The 17,170-nt window shown below is 46.3% G+C and overlaps 1 protein-coding gene across 1 annotated transcript in view; it reads left to right on the forward strand.

Moving 5' to 3' along the window:
* The window catches only part of LOC139011072 (cytochrome P450 4F2), a 49,700-nt gene that overhangs the window by 16,897 nt on the left and 15,633 nt on the right, over window positions 1–17,170 (forward strand). The window lies entirely within an intron of this gene.

Here is a 17,170-nt window from a genome sequence, read left to right on the forward strand (position 1 = left end):
TCCCTCAGCCTGGCCTGCAAGATTGGGCTAAAACTGGCCCTCAGACATCCCTGGAGAGGTCCAAGATTGTGAGAGGACGCAGGCCAGGCCGAGGGACCTCACTGGTGCAAGATCAGGTCGGGGAGGGATGAGGGAGGTTGGCCATCCAGGGAGAGCTCCAGGGTGAGTCTGGCCTGTCTTGCTCAGTCCCTATCAGCGGGACCCCAGCAGCAAACTAACCTACCGGTCATAGCATCTGCCCCCGGTTGGTCAGTGCATGTCATAGTGAGCGGTTGAGCGCCCCTAGCATATCACTAGCATATTACGCTTTGATTGGTTGAACAGATGACTGGACACTTAGCATATTAGGTTTTTATTATATACGATGAAGTTCAACACTTCTGTGCCCAAGGTTACTAAGGCACTTGCTGGTTCTTTCATTTCTGCCTGCTCTCACCCTAAGAGGTGTAGCTTTCTGAGGCCTCCACTATGGGAGGAGAGTCTTCTTACAATCTCCCCTCCTTGTGCTATCCTGGGCTTGGATTTTCTTCCCCCACCAGATAATCAAAACAGAATTTCACATTTTCCTGACTTGGGAAATGCTTCCAGGACAAAAGTATAATTGATGTTCATTTTATCTCTAGGTTTCTATTTTCATTTAGCAGTGTCTTTATACCTCTTTACCATATTTTCATGTCATTTACTCATTTAAGAAATTGAAGAAGTACCCAGCATTAGGAGTTGTTTTTTAAAAAGCTGGAAGTTTGATCCAAATAACCTAGCTTGCCATGAATAGAAACAGAAAGTCTCCATTGGGATTTTAAATAGTCACGATCCAGTTATTACTTCAGGGTGATAATTGTCTTCAGGTGCATAGAATTGCAGACCACGAAAGCCCACATCAGGATTTAAGGGGGAGGATCACACGTCACCCCAAGATGCTGTACTTTGAGACAAATGGAGGGAGCAGGTGGATGGGGTTGACTCCCTTGGGCATGTTGTGTGTTCCTTGTATAGAAGAATGACACACGATGGGTGTTTTTGTTGTTGTTGTTAATCCTCACCTGAGGATATTTTTTCCATTGGTTTTTAGAGAGGATGGAGGAAGGAGAAGGGACACAGAGAGAGAAACATCGATATAAAAGAAACACATTGGCCGAAACCGGTTTGGCTCAGTGGATGGAGCGTCGGCCTGCGGACTGAAGGGTCCCGGGTTCGATTCCGGTCAAGGGCATGTACCTTGGTTGTGGGCACATCCCCAGTAGGAGATGTGCAGGAGGCAGCTGATCGGTGTTTCTCTCTCATCGATGTTTCTAATTCTCTCTATCTCTCTCCCTTCTTCTCTGTAAAAAATCAATAAAATATATTTAAAAAAAAAAAAAAAAGAAAAGAAACACATTGGTTGGTTGCCTCCCGCAGACGCCTTGACCAGGGCAGGGATCAAGCCCGTAATCCAGGTATGTGCCCTTGACCAGAATCAAACCCTTCAATCTGCGCCCAAAGCTCTAACCACTGAGCCAAACTGGCTAGGGCCACATTGGATTTTTTTTTTTTTTTTTTTTTTTTTTTTTTTAAATATATTTTATTGATTTTTTACAGAGAGGAAGGGAGAGAGATAGAGAGTTAGAAACATCGATGAGAGAGAAACATCGACCAGCTGCCTCCTGCACATCTCCCACTGGAGATGTGCCCGCAACCCAGGTACATGCCCTTGACCGGAATCGAACCTGGGACCTTTCAGTCCGCAGGCCGACGCTCTATCCACTGAGCCAAACCGGTTTCGGCCACATTGGATTTTTTAAAAAATATATATTTTATTGATTTTTTACAGAGAGGAAGGGAAAGGGATAGAGAGCCAGAAACATCGATGAGAGAGAAACATCGATCAGATGCCTCCTGCACACTCCCCATTGGGGATGTGCCCGAAACCAAGGTACATGCCCTTGACCGGAATCGAACCTGGGACCCCTCAGTCTGCAGGCCGATGCTCTATCCACTGAGCCAAACCGGTCAGGGCAACACACTGGATGTTTTGATAGTCAACAGGATGGACAGTGTCTGTGACGGCTAATTGTGTATCCTGATATCCACTTCTACCCACTTGGAATCCCTGGTTGTTAGCCAGGTGGATGGCAGACTGAAGTACAGGTTATCATTGAAAGCTTTTCTTGCAGCTGGATTGGTTAAATGGCCATGTCCTGTCCCATATGGAGAAATCAAAGCTTATGTGGTCATTCTGGAAGCCTTCCTTAAGAGAAATCTGGAACACTGTCTCTGCCCAGTCCTTCCCCCTCCTCCTCCTGCTGCTTGGAGCCTTGATGGGGTGCTGGAGCTCTATCTTGGGTTATGAGGACAGGACCACTCTTTAACGAAGGTGGAGCAGGCAGCTGGAACAATCAGGGTCCGATGACCCTGGATCCACCACGCCCTGAGGTCATGCTCCCAAGGTCACAATCCCAGTCTGCTATTTACTAGCTGTTTGGCTTGAGGAACATCATTTCTCTCTAAGCCTCAGTTCTTTTACTATCCTATAGAATAAAGAGGTAATATGCAAATTGACCATCGCTCCCTTGCACAAGATGGCTGCCCCCATGTGGTCCAAGATGGCCACCACAAGATGGCCAGCAGGGAAGGGCAGTTAGGGGAGACCAGGCCTGCAGGGGAGGGCAGTTAGGGGTGACCAGGATTGGCAGGGGAGGGCAGTTAGGGGTGACCAGGTCTGCAGGGGAGGGCATTTAGGGGTTACCAGGCCTGCAGGGAAGGGTAGTTAGGGGTAACAAGGCCGGCAGGAAAGGGCAGTTTGGGGCGATTGAATTGGCAGGGGAGGCAGTTGGGGCAATTGGGCCAGCAGGGGAGGGCAGTTGGGGGTGATCGGGCCAGCAGGGGTGTTGATCAGGCTGGCAGGGGAGTGGTTAGGGGGTGATCAGGCTGGCAGACAGAAGTGGTTAAGGGCAATCAGGCAGGCAGGCGAGTGGTTGGGAGCCAGCAGTCACGAATTGTGAGAGGGATCCCAGATTGGAGAGGGTGCAGGCTGGGCTGAGGGACACCCTCCCCCCCAGTGCACGAATTTCGCATATATATATATGCCTGACCATCTGACAGGTAGCTATGACACGCACTGACCACCAGAGGGCAGATGCTCAACGCAGGAGCTGCTGAGCTGCGGTGACTTGGCAACTGTGGTTCTCAAGTGACGCACCCAGACCAGAGAGGAGGGAGCCCGATTCTGGGGTGCATCACCCAAGAACTGCCCTCTCTCAATCCAGGATCCCTCGGGGGATGTTGGAGCCAGTTTCAGCCCGATCTCCACAGGCCAGGCCGAGCAAGGGACCCCACCTGCCGGGGGGACCCTGCCCACTCCGCAGATGCCCAGGCATTGCCCCAGATGCGGCCAGCTGGGGAGGGACAGCAGGAGGTTGGCTTCAGGGCATGTCCGGCCCCACCATTTCCTTTCAATGTGAACGAATCCGTGCACCGGGCATCTAGTATAACAATAGCCAGTTGATGGCCCTGTTGTGGAGATTGAATAACTAAGCACAATAACACGATGGAGCCATTATCTGGTAAGCTTCAGTCCTTCCGTGAGGATTGACTTCCTCTCTTCTCTCTCTTTTTGCATCACATTCCAAAATGTGAATTATTTTAAAGTCATAACAGTGAAATTTAAGTTTTTGGAAATGTGGCGGCTACTGGTAAAGAAAACTATCATTAGAAGATTCAGTAAATTTAAAATATCTGTGGTTATGTCTGAGAAATTACAAGAGTCTTTGATGTGAAGCTGGTCTGAAGCTAGGAACTGGACAAAGCACTTTTCTTTTTTCCCCCAGAGAGGCATGACCTGGACTTTATTTTTGCCCATATGTTCTGGGAAATGGAGGTTTCATGGGTCTGCAATAGTGAGAGGAAGATGGAAGGGAGGCGGATCGAGCGCGCCTCCAGCACCCGGGACAGTGGCTACCCCAGGACTTGGTCCTCTCTGGTGGGGGTGGGGTGAGAAACGGGGAGGTCCAAGGTACAAGTGTCAGCTCTTCAGGGCCCACAGATTGGGAGATGGAAGGCTTACTGGCGGAAAAAACAAACAAACAAACCCCAACACACAACACTGCAGCATGGAAGGACCAAATATTTAATATAATCGAAGCTGAAAAATCACATTTTTCCGTTGCCGTTAGAGTTCTTAATTAAAACGTTTTTTCTTATTCCTATAATGATACATTTTCATGGAAGAAAATACAAATAGAAAAAGAAAGAAATAAAAATGATATTCATAGCGTTAATCCAAATGTGTCGAAATAATCAGTTAATATTATCTGACATGTACTTATTACATCTATACATGTTTAATCCAAGTAAACCCTTAATTTACATAAAAATGAATTACATTTACATGTAATCTTCGGTTTAAAAATTCAATTTCATCAGCTAACAAGAACTCAAAGAGATGCTCAACATGACTAGTCACAAGAAAATGCAAATCAAAACCACAAAGCGATTCCACTTCACACTCACTAGGATGGAAAGAATGTAAAAAAGGGAAAATGACAAGGTTAGTGAGGATGGGGAGTAACTGAAACCCTTATCCATGGCGAGAGGGAATGTATGCAGCCACTGTGGAAAACGGTTTGATGATTCCTCAGTAAATTTAACCTGAAATTACCATACGATCCACCAATCCCATGCCCAGGTTTATACCCAAAAGAATTGAAAATGGGTGTTAAGCCCTGGCCAGGTGACTCAGTTGGTTGGAGCGGACACCAAAAGGTGTGGTTTCAATTCCTGGTCAGGACACATACCTAAGTTTCGGGTTCGATCTTCCGTCAAAGAGCCAATGGGAGGCGACCCATTGTTATTTCTCCATTGATATTTCTCTCTCACATTGATGCTTCTCTCTCTCTCTCTTTCTCTCTCTCACTCTTCCTCTTTTTCTAAAAAATCAATAGAAACATATCCTCATGTGTAAAAAAACCCAAAACCAGAAATTGGGTATTGAGACAAAAGCTTGCACAGGAATGTTCATAGTGGCACCATTCACATTTGCCAAAAGTTGGATATTTGGGAAACAGTCCAAATATCTATTAACATATGAATGGATAAACGAAATGTGGTGCATTCACAACAAGGAATACTGATGAGTCAGTGAGAAAGGAAGTACACTGTTGGTTGTCAGGGGCCAGGTCGGGTAATGAGAAGTAAGTGCTAATGGGACGGGGTTTCCTTTTCGGGTGATGAAAACATTTAGAACTACATAGCGGTGGTAGTTGCACTATATTGTGAATGTACTAAATGCACAAAATTGTACACTTTATAATGGTTAAGATGGTAAAGTTTATGGTATGTGTATTTTATCCTAAACCAAAAAGCTATTTTATCATACATCTTTGTTAATCTATTGTGAACATCTTTCTACAACATTAAATCATCTTTCCATGACATGATAACATAAATTCTTAAGTGCTAAGTATTCAAGCCATTCTTTTTTATTTCTTTCAAAAAATGGCATTATGTTAGAAAATAATTTAAAAGTTTGTTGGTGGGAATGCAGATTGGTGCAGTCCCTGTGGAAAGCAGTATGGAGTCACATCAAAAAATTTAAAATGGAACTGCCTTATGATCCAGCCATTCCACTGCTGGGAATTTATCTGAAGAAATCTGAAACATGAATTCAAAAGAATATATGCACCCCTATGTTCATTGCAGCGTTATTTACAGTAGCCAAGATTTGGAAGCAGCTGAAGCGCCCATCAGTAGATGAGTGGGTAAGACAGCTGTGGTACATTTACCCAATGGAATATCACTCTGCTGTAAAAAGCAAGAAACATTTACCCTTTGTGATAGCAGGGACGGACCTGGAGAACATTATGCTGAGTGAAATAAGCCAGTCAGAGATTTCACTCATGTGTGAAATTTAGTGAACAAACTGAATTACCAAGCAGAATAGAGACAGACTCATAGATAGAGACAGGCAGACAGCTCTGTTGGGGGAAGGGTGTTGGGGGTGGATGGAGGGATTGAGCCGAAAAGAAAAAAAGAGAGAACTCATGGACATGGACAACAGTGTGATGATTGCAGGGGCAGGGGTGGGTGGAGGTGGAAGAGGGCATAGAAGGGATAAATGGTGATGGGAAAAATAAAATAAAATAAAAAATTAATAAAAACAGTTCAACTCACTTTCCAAGAATTCTCTTCATGCACATAGATAACGGAAGATATCCCTCTCAATTACACAGAGGTACTCTCAATGAAATAACCTTTTTATAGCAATAGATACACGTGTATTCATGTAAGATATTGGTTACAAACCTTTCATAGAACATGTATGTCCTGGCGACTCCTCGGACACGGCAGGTTTCGGTCCTATTAATAGAGGTAGAGCGCTGAGAAGGGAGAAGGTGACACATCAGCTCCCCCAGGTGAACACTGGTTTCATCCTCACACCGGTCTTATGGACCCAAGAGATTCAGTCCCTTGCTCAAGGTCACTCGGTCAGTGAGTGAATTTGGTCAGCGTGGCTTCAGAGATCTATCTTAACCTACAAGGGATGTGTTTTTCAAGGATGGTCTTAGCCTTAGGCACATCAGATCACATCAGGAACCACTCCAGGCTCACCACATGAGACTGTCCGGTGATGCCTGTATTTTAAAATGTAATATTATTGACAGGGGATACATTCACTTGTGAAAAAAATGCACGGAGAAAAGTATTGGCACTCCAGCTGTCCTTCGTTTGCCCAGTTTCTTCTGTAGGTAAACACCTGTCCTTTCTGTATATCGCTTCATAGTATGTTTATGCAAATAATGTATGTGCTTGGTTACCCTCTGCCTCATCTGAAAATTGTATGTAATTTACAAAATTTGCAAAAAGTAAAATTTTCTCTTTTGGGTGTATAATTCTGAGTTTTGACAAGTGCTTAGAATTGTGCAACCATCACTTACCATAGTTACCCCCAACCCCTGGCTACCACTGATCTATTCTTCATCCCTATCGTCTGTCTTTCTTTCACTTAAAACAATGCATTTGAGATTCATTTATGCTTCGAGTCTCAATACTTTTTTTTTTTATAGCTAAGTCATATTCCAGCACATGGATGAGCCACCGTTTGGAGGACCTGGGGATTATTTTCAGTTTAGGGCTTTCATGAAAACAACAACAACAACAACAACAACAACAAAACTACTCTGAGTATTTGTGTACAAGCATTTGTTGTTCTTAGAGTGGGAGGGCTGGGTCATATTCTATGTGTGTGTTTACCATTAAAAGCAGCGGCCAAACTGCCATCGAAGTGTCTGTGCCGTTTTGGATTCTACTCCGCAATGTGTGACAGTTGTAGTTGCTCCAGCTCAGGGGCACTTAGTGTTGTCGGCTCCCCCGCGGCTATCTTGTGATGTGTCTCTGTGACTGTCCTCTGCATCTACTGATGGTTAATGATGTTGAATATTTAGTCATGTCCCTGTTTGCCAGCCATGTATCTTCCTTAGTGAAATGCTGGTTCAAATCTTTGCCCATTAATTTTCCTTGCATTGTTTGCCTTTTTATCATAGGATTTGGAGAGTTCTTTATATTTTTGGTAGACGAATCTTTGGTCAGATGTGTGATTTGCAAGTCTTTTTCCCCTCGTCTGTGCCTGATCATTACATTATCTTACTAGTAAATTTCTTTCACAGTGCACATTTTAAAAAATGCATAAGGTACAATATTATCAATATTTTATCTTTATAGATTATGTGTATGGTATTGAATATAAGAACGGTTTGTCCAACCCAAAATCACAACTATTCTCCCTACATTTTCTTCTAAAGTTTTTAGTTTTAGATTTTACATCACTTAGTTTTATGACCCATATTCAGTTAAATTTTGCATAAGTATGAGTTATGAATTGACTCTTTTCTTGCATATTGTTCTAGTATCATATATTGAAAAGACTGTCCTTTGTGCATTGATTTGCCTGGCATGTTTAAAAAAATCAATTGATCAATTTGGGGGGGTTATTTCAGGACTCTTCTGTTCCACTGATTTATATGTCTAATCTTTGACCAATACCACACTGTCATGATTACTGCAGTTTTATGGTATACTAGAGGCCCGATGCACAAAGTTCGTGCAAGAGTAGGCCTTCCTTCCCCCAGCCGCTGGCAGGCACCCGGGACCCTGGCTTCCCTCACAACCCCAGCGAGGGAAGGATGTCCAGAAGGACGTCCGGTCTAATTAGCATATTACCCTTTTATTATTATAGATTGTTGAAAGGAGTTTTAGGGGTAAAATAGGCAAGTTTAGGAAGTTTTAGGAATTAGGGGGTCCACGGGAGAGGAAGGTATATTTGGTTGGGGGCTTGGAGCTGCCAAAAGGCATATATTCACAGAGAACAGAAGGTGCCACAGGATAAGGGGGAAAGGAAGACATCCATTCACAGAAGACAGGGACAAGCCACAGGGTATGAGGAGAAAGAGGAAACAAGCTTTCACAGAGGACAGAGCATTCTACTGAAGCGGGAGAGGAAGAGGGGGCACCACGTGGGGTTTGAGCTTTGAAGCTGATATTCTACCAATGGGAAGGCAGCACCAAGAAACAAAGCACTGCCGCCTTTAGGAACCTCAGGAAAAGGGGCTCAGTGGGTCACCCCCTTGGGAACCTCTCCCCGCCTGACAGTCTGCACTTGTTTCCAATAAATGCCCACCCTTTTCATCTACCACCTTTTGTCTGTCTGTGGCTTCACTCTTCGAGCCCACCTGGACAAGAACCCAGGAAAGAAACCACCCTTGCATCCTGTTCAGAGAAAAACCACCGACTCATTGTGAAAGGGTGATGTGAATCCTTCAATCACATTATTTTCTTTTTAAGTTTTTTGGCTACTTTAAGTCCTTTGTATTTTCATGTAAATTTTATAATCAGTTTATCTATTTCTAGGATTGTGATTGTAATTTATTTAAACCTAGACCAGTCTGAGGAGACTTAACATCTTAACATCAATCCATGAACATTGTATGTCTCTTCTTTAATCTGGGTCTTCTTGGATTTCTCTCACCCATGTCTTGAAATTTTCATTCTAGAAATAGATGCATATGTTTTGTTTTAACATATAGTTATAACTGAGAGTTTCACTTTTTCTGGCATATGCTACTTTTTCACCTCCAAATCAAATATTTGCACTCAAATCTTTGCATTAGAGTTGGCTTCTGGGTGACCCAAACTAAAACACACATGTGGGCTTGCTCTTCTAGTCCCCACAGGCCTTTGGTTTTTCCTTTTTACCGAGGAGGAGTAAGAGGCTTAGAGAGGGCAAGCCACCTGCCCAAGGCCACACAACTGAAGAGCGGCACAGCTGGGCTTTAACCTGGGCCACCTGACCCCAAGCCCAGTGCTTGCTCCCCTCCTGGGTCCTCCGAGTCGCTAAGGGTCAGGGGCAAAAGAGAGATGTTCTCAGCCAGTAAGATCTCTGACGTGTGTACTAGAGGGACCTACAGCTCATAGCTGGTGCCCACATCCTCATTCTGCCATAAAATAAGAAAAACAATGGCAAACACAGGCTTGGAACTGACTCTGTGTCAGGATTGTTGTTGAAGCAGTTTGCTCATTTCAACTCACCTCATTTTCACAACTCACCTGCGTCAATTCACAGCTGGTTCTGACTTGCACCCTGGCACCTGGGGTCCTTGTTCTTAACCACAATGTCCTCTGGCTTCTCACAGGCCTACATATGCAGTCCTACTACATGCCAGGCATGGTGCTACATTTTTCCTTTTAAAAATATAATTTATAATTACATACATTAGTAATGGTAATTAAGAACACTATGCAGGCTTTTTATAAGAAAAGGAAACAATTGGTAAGTGTAGACATTTAAAAAAAATTCCACTCGGCTGGTGTGGCTCAGTGATTGAGCATCGACCTATGAACCAAGAGGTCACCAGGTCGTTTCCCCGTCAGGGCACAAGCCTAGGTTGCAGGCTAGATCCCTTAGGGCAGCGGTTCTCAACCCCTTTGGCGGTCGAACGACCCTTTCACAGGGGTCGCCTAAGACCACCATGCATATCAGATATTTACATTACGATTCATAACAGTAGCAACATTACAGTTATGAAGTAGCAACGAAAATAATGTTATGGTTGGGTCACAACATGAGGAACTGTATTTAAAGGGCCAGAAGGTTGAGAACCACTGCCTTAGGGGGTGTGCAGGAGGCAGCCGATCAATGATTCTCTCTCCTCATTGATGTTTCTCTCTCTCCCTCTCCCTTCCTCTCTCTGAAATCAATAAAAACATTTTTTTAAAGAAAAAATTGTTCCTTTCTCTCCCTCTCTCATTCCAGGGATTGGAGGTACCTTTTCAGATATTTCGGTGCCTAGACAAACATCAGTGAACACCTGAATAACTGGTTTGGTCAGGATTTTCATCCCTTTGGGGAATGTAGTGGCCAGGTCTCGCCAGGTCCTGGCCCAGGCCCTGGCAGCTATGTCAGATGAGATAAACAAACGGTTTTAAGAAGGGGCCATTAACAAAGGCATGGGCAGGGCCAAGGATACCATCAAGGCTAGTGCAGCAGGAGACTGGCATCAGCTGAGGGCTGCCACCACCCCCGGGCTAATGGGACCAGGAAGCAAGCTGTTCCTGGAATACAGAGGGAGTAGCTGTCGCTGAACACGGAGGTAGCCTTTGGCAGAGGACAGATGTCCTTTCCCTAATCCCCTCCTATTGCCTTCAGTGGCCTCCCACTGACCAGACACTATCTTACTGACTCCCAGAGGCTGCAGGTAGGAGGCCAAAGGCACCTGATGTCGGCCATCGGCTCCACCTGGATCAGTGTCAGCTGCCCATGTGCCCGCAGATGAGCTCCTCTGTGGGTGGGAGGGCCCCTTGCGAGCTGGCTAAGCAGACACCCCAATGGGGAGCAAAATTCTGCATCTCCTTCTGCTCCTTTTGAGCAACATCCTTGGGGTCCCCTCTGTTGATTTTTAAGTGAGAAGCACCCTTTTCCCTTCCATGAGGACGGTCTCTGTTGACCCTGCTGAGGTCCCCCCTTCTGAGTGGCGAGGAGTGGTCAAGCTACTTTTCAAAACTGGCCCCACCCCTGAAATCCCATCCAGAGGAAGTTGACGCCAACTATTGTGGGTCCTCGGGACTTTGTGGAAGTTTTCCTTGCACATTATTTCCCCCCCAAACCAGCTCCTTTGATCACCTGGTACCACTGCCAAGAAGCTGACAACCAAAATTTACAGACCTGGCTCTCACTGGACATGCCTTCCGGGGCGACGAGGTTTGCCCAATTTTATTATGGCCAGTAAAGCACAGCTTCTGTTTCTGGCCTGAGTGTCAGGCCCGATTTCATCACCACCTGGGCTCCAGCACAGCTGGTTCCCGCTTCCCTCAGACTCTGACCAAAATTGCCTCACAGTTTCTGCTTAGTCTGTTTATCTCAGCACGTCTGAGGAAGGAAGCAAAAATGACACACTTCTTAGGCCATTTGATTGCCACAACCTGAGCTAAGTCTTTACAGTCCTGGGGTGGCTTTGGGGCTGGGAAGGGTGATCTTTATTCACTGTTCTCGCCTCCATGTCAGGTTTCTGCTTACAGATGACCTCCTCTGGGAGGCCCTCCTGGATTGCCCCATCCAGAGCAGCCCCCTCCGTCACTTTCTAGAGTGTCCCTCAGTTTGTTAATTTTCTTCATTATCGCCCCCATCTGACTTGGTCTTATTTCCTGTTGGCTTCCCCCGTCAGACATGAGCACCACAATCCAGAGACCTCATCTGTCTTGTTCATCCCAGGTCCTAGCGCTGTGCCTAGTACAGAGTGGGTATCCAAGTACAGTATCCTGTTGAGGCATGAACTCCCTGGGAGGTATACATCCACCTCTTCATTTTATCGAGGAGGACATAAGGCTCAGAGAGGACAAGAGATTTGGCGGAGGTTACGCCACAAGTGGCAGAGCTGGGATTTGAATTCGGTCTGCTGAACCCAGAACTTGTTCCTGTCGATGTAAGAAATGTCCAATCCTGTAGAGACTTGTTAATGAGTTTATTTGAGTCAAACTGACGGAAATTTCCGGGAAGTAAAATCGCAGCGGATTGAGAAAATGCTCTGGAAAATGGCAGTTTTACAGCTTATTTTATGCATTGCAGTCAAAGGCGCAGGTGTAAGGACGATAACATGAAATCCACTGGTGGCAGGTTAAGGGGGAAGGAGAAAGCAAAGCTGGGAAATCTCTGGGATTGAATTAAAAGTAGAACAGAGAGACACATACTTCTTTCACGTTGGTAGGAACAGGATAGTTAATATTTAACATTTATAGCCCGTTAAGATAGTATTTAGGGAACAAGACAACAGTGAGGGGTTCTGGAAAAGAAGATCACTCTGACATTTCAAAGGTCTGTTATCTTAGAGCAAAAGACAATGGGCTCACTTAAGGTAAAGACTGATCTTTGTCAAGGAAACTGCAGGTCCTGGATGTGACTATCTGCCACAACCTGCTTTTAGTTAGGAATTATATGTTTATACTAGAGGCCCGATGCATGAAATTGGTGCATGGGGGGCGGGCCTCAGCCGGGCCTGCTCCCTCTCCAATCCAGGACCCCTTGGGGGATCTCCTACTGCCTCTCTTAATCTGGGACCGCTGGCTCCAAACTGCTCACCTGCCTGCCTGCCTGATTACCCCTAACCCCTCTGCCTGCCTGCCTGATCACCCCTAACTGCTCCCCTACTGGCCTGATTGCCCCTAACTGCTCCCCTGCTGGCCTGATTGCCCCTAACAGTCTCTGCCTCACCCTGTACCTGGGACCCAGGCTTCCCTCCCTCTGGCTGGCTGCAGGCACGCAGGACCTGGGCAGGCTTCTCCTGGGCTGACCCATGCCGTAGGGGACTGCAGGGCAGGCAGCTTGTCCCTCTCCTGGGCTGCAGGCACAGCCGCTGGTGCCCAGGACCACGGGGACCATGGGGCGGGCGGCTTGTCCCTCTCCCGGGCTGCAGCCTGGCTGGTCCCCATTCATCTCTTCCCAGTGTTGAGTTATTATGGCGTGTGGGTGTGGGTGTGATGACCATTTGCATATTAGCTCTTTATTATATAGGATCATTCTATGTGGTTACTTGGCATCTCTGAGTTTGTAAGGTCCACCATGCAGGCCTCCCCTGAGCTTGTCAGGTTTGGTAAGTAGCCCTTTTTTTGTCCATAATCTTTTCCACTGGCTGGAAAGGAAAGGTGGAACTCAAGCCAGCAGATGCCTGCATACTGATTCTGGAGACACCGCAGGCTGTGTGGCGTCACGGTGACACAAAGCAGGAACTGCTCATCTGCTTTGTGTGCTAACTATTGTCCCCCACTGTGCCAAATTCTTATTTCTTTTAAAAATTATGTTTTAGTGATAAACGTTAAAGCAGCTCGGTGTGTGTGGGGAAGCATTAAAGACATAGCTCACTACAAGGGCAAAGACTCCAATTCTTCCAATTCCATTGTGATGCATGAATTTTCTGGAAGTTTTTCAATGTATCTCCAAACACATTGCAAACACATGCACACACAGATGTGTTTTTTTAAAAATATATTTTATTGATTTTTTTACAGAGAGGAAGGGAGAGAGATAGAGAGTTAGAAACATCGATGAGAGAGAAACATCGATCAGCTGCCTCCTGCACATCTCCTACTGGGGATGTGCCCGCAACCCAGATACATGCCCTTGACCAGAATCAAACCTGGGACCCTTCAGTCTGCAGGCCGACGCTCTATCCACTGAGCCAAACCGGTTTCGGCCACACACAGATGTTTTATATGAGGATGAGACCACTCCTCACATTTCACTTTGTCACTGAGATATCATGAACATAATAGCTTATTTGTTTCAGGTGTACAACATAATGATTGGATATTTGTATACACAGAAAAATGATCACTACACTAAGTCTAGTTAACATCCACCACACACAAGTCACAGAATTTTCTTCTTGTGATGAGAACTTTTAAGATTTACTGTCTTAGTAACTTTCAAATATGCAATACAGTATTATTAACTATGCTCACCATGCTGTACATCACACTCCCAGGATTTATTTATGTTGTATCTGGAAGTTTGTACATTTTGACTCCTTTCACCCATTTCCCCCACCTCTTACCCCCCATCTCTGGCAGCCACCAATACGTTCTGTGTATCTTAGTTCTTTTTTGTTTGTTTGTCTTTTAGATTCCATGTATAGAATTTTGTAACATATAAGTGAGAGCATAGATAAGTCACATCATATGGCATTTGTCTCTCTCTGTCTGACTTATTTCACTTAGCGCAATGCCCTCAGGCCCATGCATGTGTGCCAGGCCCCTCTCACACACCCCACAGAGGTGTGACGGGACAGGCCCCTGAGCCAGAAGGAGGTGGCTGTCCCCTCCTCGGTTCTTGTCTTCCCGTAGGAATGAATTCAAATGAGTGACTCCAGGTGATTGTGTTGCAATAAAGCCAAGTTACTAATAAAATTAAAGTGAGCAAATTTATTCAGGAAGCAAGGCAAACTAATCTACTAAACTACATCTGAGCTGGGGCTCAGGTGGGCTTTCCCCACTAGTTTGGAAAAGCGAGTCTGGTGGGAGTCCAAGGGGTTACATACCTTCTGTCTATAGTTTCACGTTCCTCTGCTAGATGCCCTGGTACCGGTGAGCTCTCAAGGTCTCCCCTCTTACTTGGTTATGGCTTTCCCAGAATTTATGAGAAGCACCTAGTACTTTTATCTTGATGAGCCCAGAGACTGCTGGCTTCACAGTTTAGAAAGAGAAATAAAACTGCCCCCCCCCCCCCACCACTTGGGCCCCCCCAAACAGCTGACTTCTGTGTTTACTGAGACGGGTTTTTAATTCTCCCTCGTCTTTCCCTCCCCACACCTGCCTTGGCAGTTCCTGGGTGATTTTTGCTTTGTGTCCTCTGGTCAGAGAAGGGCATTGAGATTCCCACTCCCCTCCTGCATTCTTTAGTGAGGAGAGGTGTTTATCCATTTGCTCCCAAGTGTCCTTGCTTTGGGGGAGATGATGGCGTGTTATTATTGACAAGCTGGCTGCAAGCTCTCCATGGAAAATTGTTTAATTTTCTTGTCTCAGTTTCCCTGTTCCTCTTGCTTCAGAATGTTCCTAGCTTCTTACTATGCTGTAACACATCTACCCACGGTGCACAAAATATTTCCTTTGTATATCACTTGTATTTTTTTTTTTTTACAGCGAGTGGAAGGGATGAGGAGAGACAGAGAGAAACATCAATGTGAGAGAGACACATTGATTGGTTGCTTCCTGCACAGGCACCAGGGCCAGGGATCGAGTCTGCAACTGAGGTAACTGAGGTACGCGAGCCCTTAATTGGAATCGAACCTGGGACCCTTCAGTCCATGGGCTGACACTCTATCCTCTGAGCCAAACTGGCTAGGGCTTTCATATATCACTTTTTCATATATCACTACTCTTCCTGCCTGGGTCTGATGGAATGCTTGCAATGTTGAGGTTTAATCAGGCCCATTTTGTAGATATGAAGACGGAGGCTCAGAGGGGTGACTGGCTGTGCCTGAAGCTGGTCACTGACGCAAGGCCTGCCACCACTGATCGGACACACACTTGCCCACTGTCTGGCTCTGGGAGACGGACCAGCCTCTCCCTTTCCCTGTGTGCCTCCCCTACCTCCATAGTGGCTGAGGGACATTTCAGAAGCCAGGAGGCCTGTGTTATTTGGAAGCTGAGCCCTTCACCACTGGGGATGCTCCAGCCTCGTCAGGCTCAGAGTAAAGTCCCCACCTGCGGCATCCTTTCCCCTTCTATCACCCGATCCAGGAATCGAGGGAGCCCCAGACCTATAGACGCTGCCCTCATGATGGCTGCAGAGCCCTGCTGGGGTTCTTGGTCATGGCTCCTGAAAGTTCAACCCCCACTTACAGCTTCAATTTGGGCCCAGATTCTGCGGCCCTCCTTGGCCTTTCTGAGGGCCCATTGCGTGGTTTCATAGGTTAGTGCTCTCGGCCCCAGTGTCAAAGGGACAGGAACCAATTGCCTTTATGTGGAGCCCGGGTGTCCCATTCCAGGCCTGCCCCTGGAGGCCCTCCCTCTTCATTCAGGTCTCTGCTCACCCTGACCCCTGGCCTGAGGTGGAACCCCTCCTCCAGGCACATCGCTGACCCCTGTCCGATATGTCCTGATCATATGATTGATCATCGCCCATCTCTCCACAAGATGTGAGCCCCTTGACACCAGGGACGATGTCTGCCGTGCTCACTGCTGTATCCCTTGTGCCTAGAATAGTGCCCAGCACATAAAAGGTGTTCAATAAGCAGATGGTTGCATAGAAAGCCCCAGGGTGTGTAGATTTACCCCCTAATTTATAACTAAAAAAACCCCTGTGAATCAGAGAGGTAAAGGCACTCCTTCCCCGTATCCCTTGTAGAACCCAGACTTGGGGGCCTTAACGCCACATGTCTTAAAACTCGGAGTGTACACCACGCCCCAACAAGGATTCAGTTCTCAGGCAGTATTTCTGGGCCAGAAAGCTAGGCTCTGCATTCCCTATGAGCTCTCAGGTGATACGGATGGCGGAGGCCTGAGGGCCACACTTTGAGTAGCCAAGTCTTAGAGTTCGTGGTTGCAAAGCTCACTTGCTTCCCCGGATGTTTAATGAGCACCTATTATGTACCAAGCTTTGCTGTCGTTTTGACCTCATTTGCTGTAATGCTGGAGCAAGCGCTTTACCTCTCTGAGTCTCTGGTTCCTTTTCTGTAAAAATGGGCTCATGAGGGTAATATCGCAAGGCTGTTGGATGGTTGCACAAGTATAGTAACAACAACAACAAAACAATGACTAGCATCTGTTGAGCCCTTCCTCTGTCCTATGTGTCTTCCATACACAGTCTCTTTTCATTATTCCCACCACCTTGGCGGGGGCACTAATGAAATGCCCACTTACAGACATGAGGGCCACAGCTTACTGGTGCAGGGCATCCGCCAACCTAAAGCCTGGTGCCCAGTCTGGCCCCACCAGCTGTGACTGTGGGCAAGGCACTCAAATGGAATTCAGCCTCAGTTTCCTCATCCATAAAATGAGAAAACAAAAGGCTAATATACCTCAAGGGCTTAAAACAGATTCAGTGGCTTATGTTTTCAAATACTAGCAGTGGCTGCCATTCCTGCTCTGGGCCTCTCTGCCTGACCCCCAGGGCTCTGGCCTAGACAGCTGAGGGGAGGGGGATGCCTTACTT

Source organism: Myotis yumanensis, unplaced genomic scaffold (assembly GCF_028538775.1).
Source record: "Myotis yumanensis isolate MYYU_CA2020_CCGP unplaced genomic scaffold, mMyoYum1.0.hap1 SCAF_5, whole genome shotgun sequence".
Lineage (NCBI taxonomy): Eukaryota > Metazoa > Chordata > Mammalia > Chiroptera > Vespertilionidae > Myotis > Myotis yumanensis.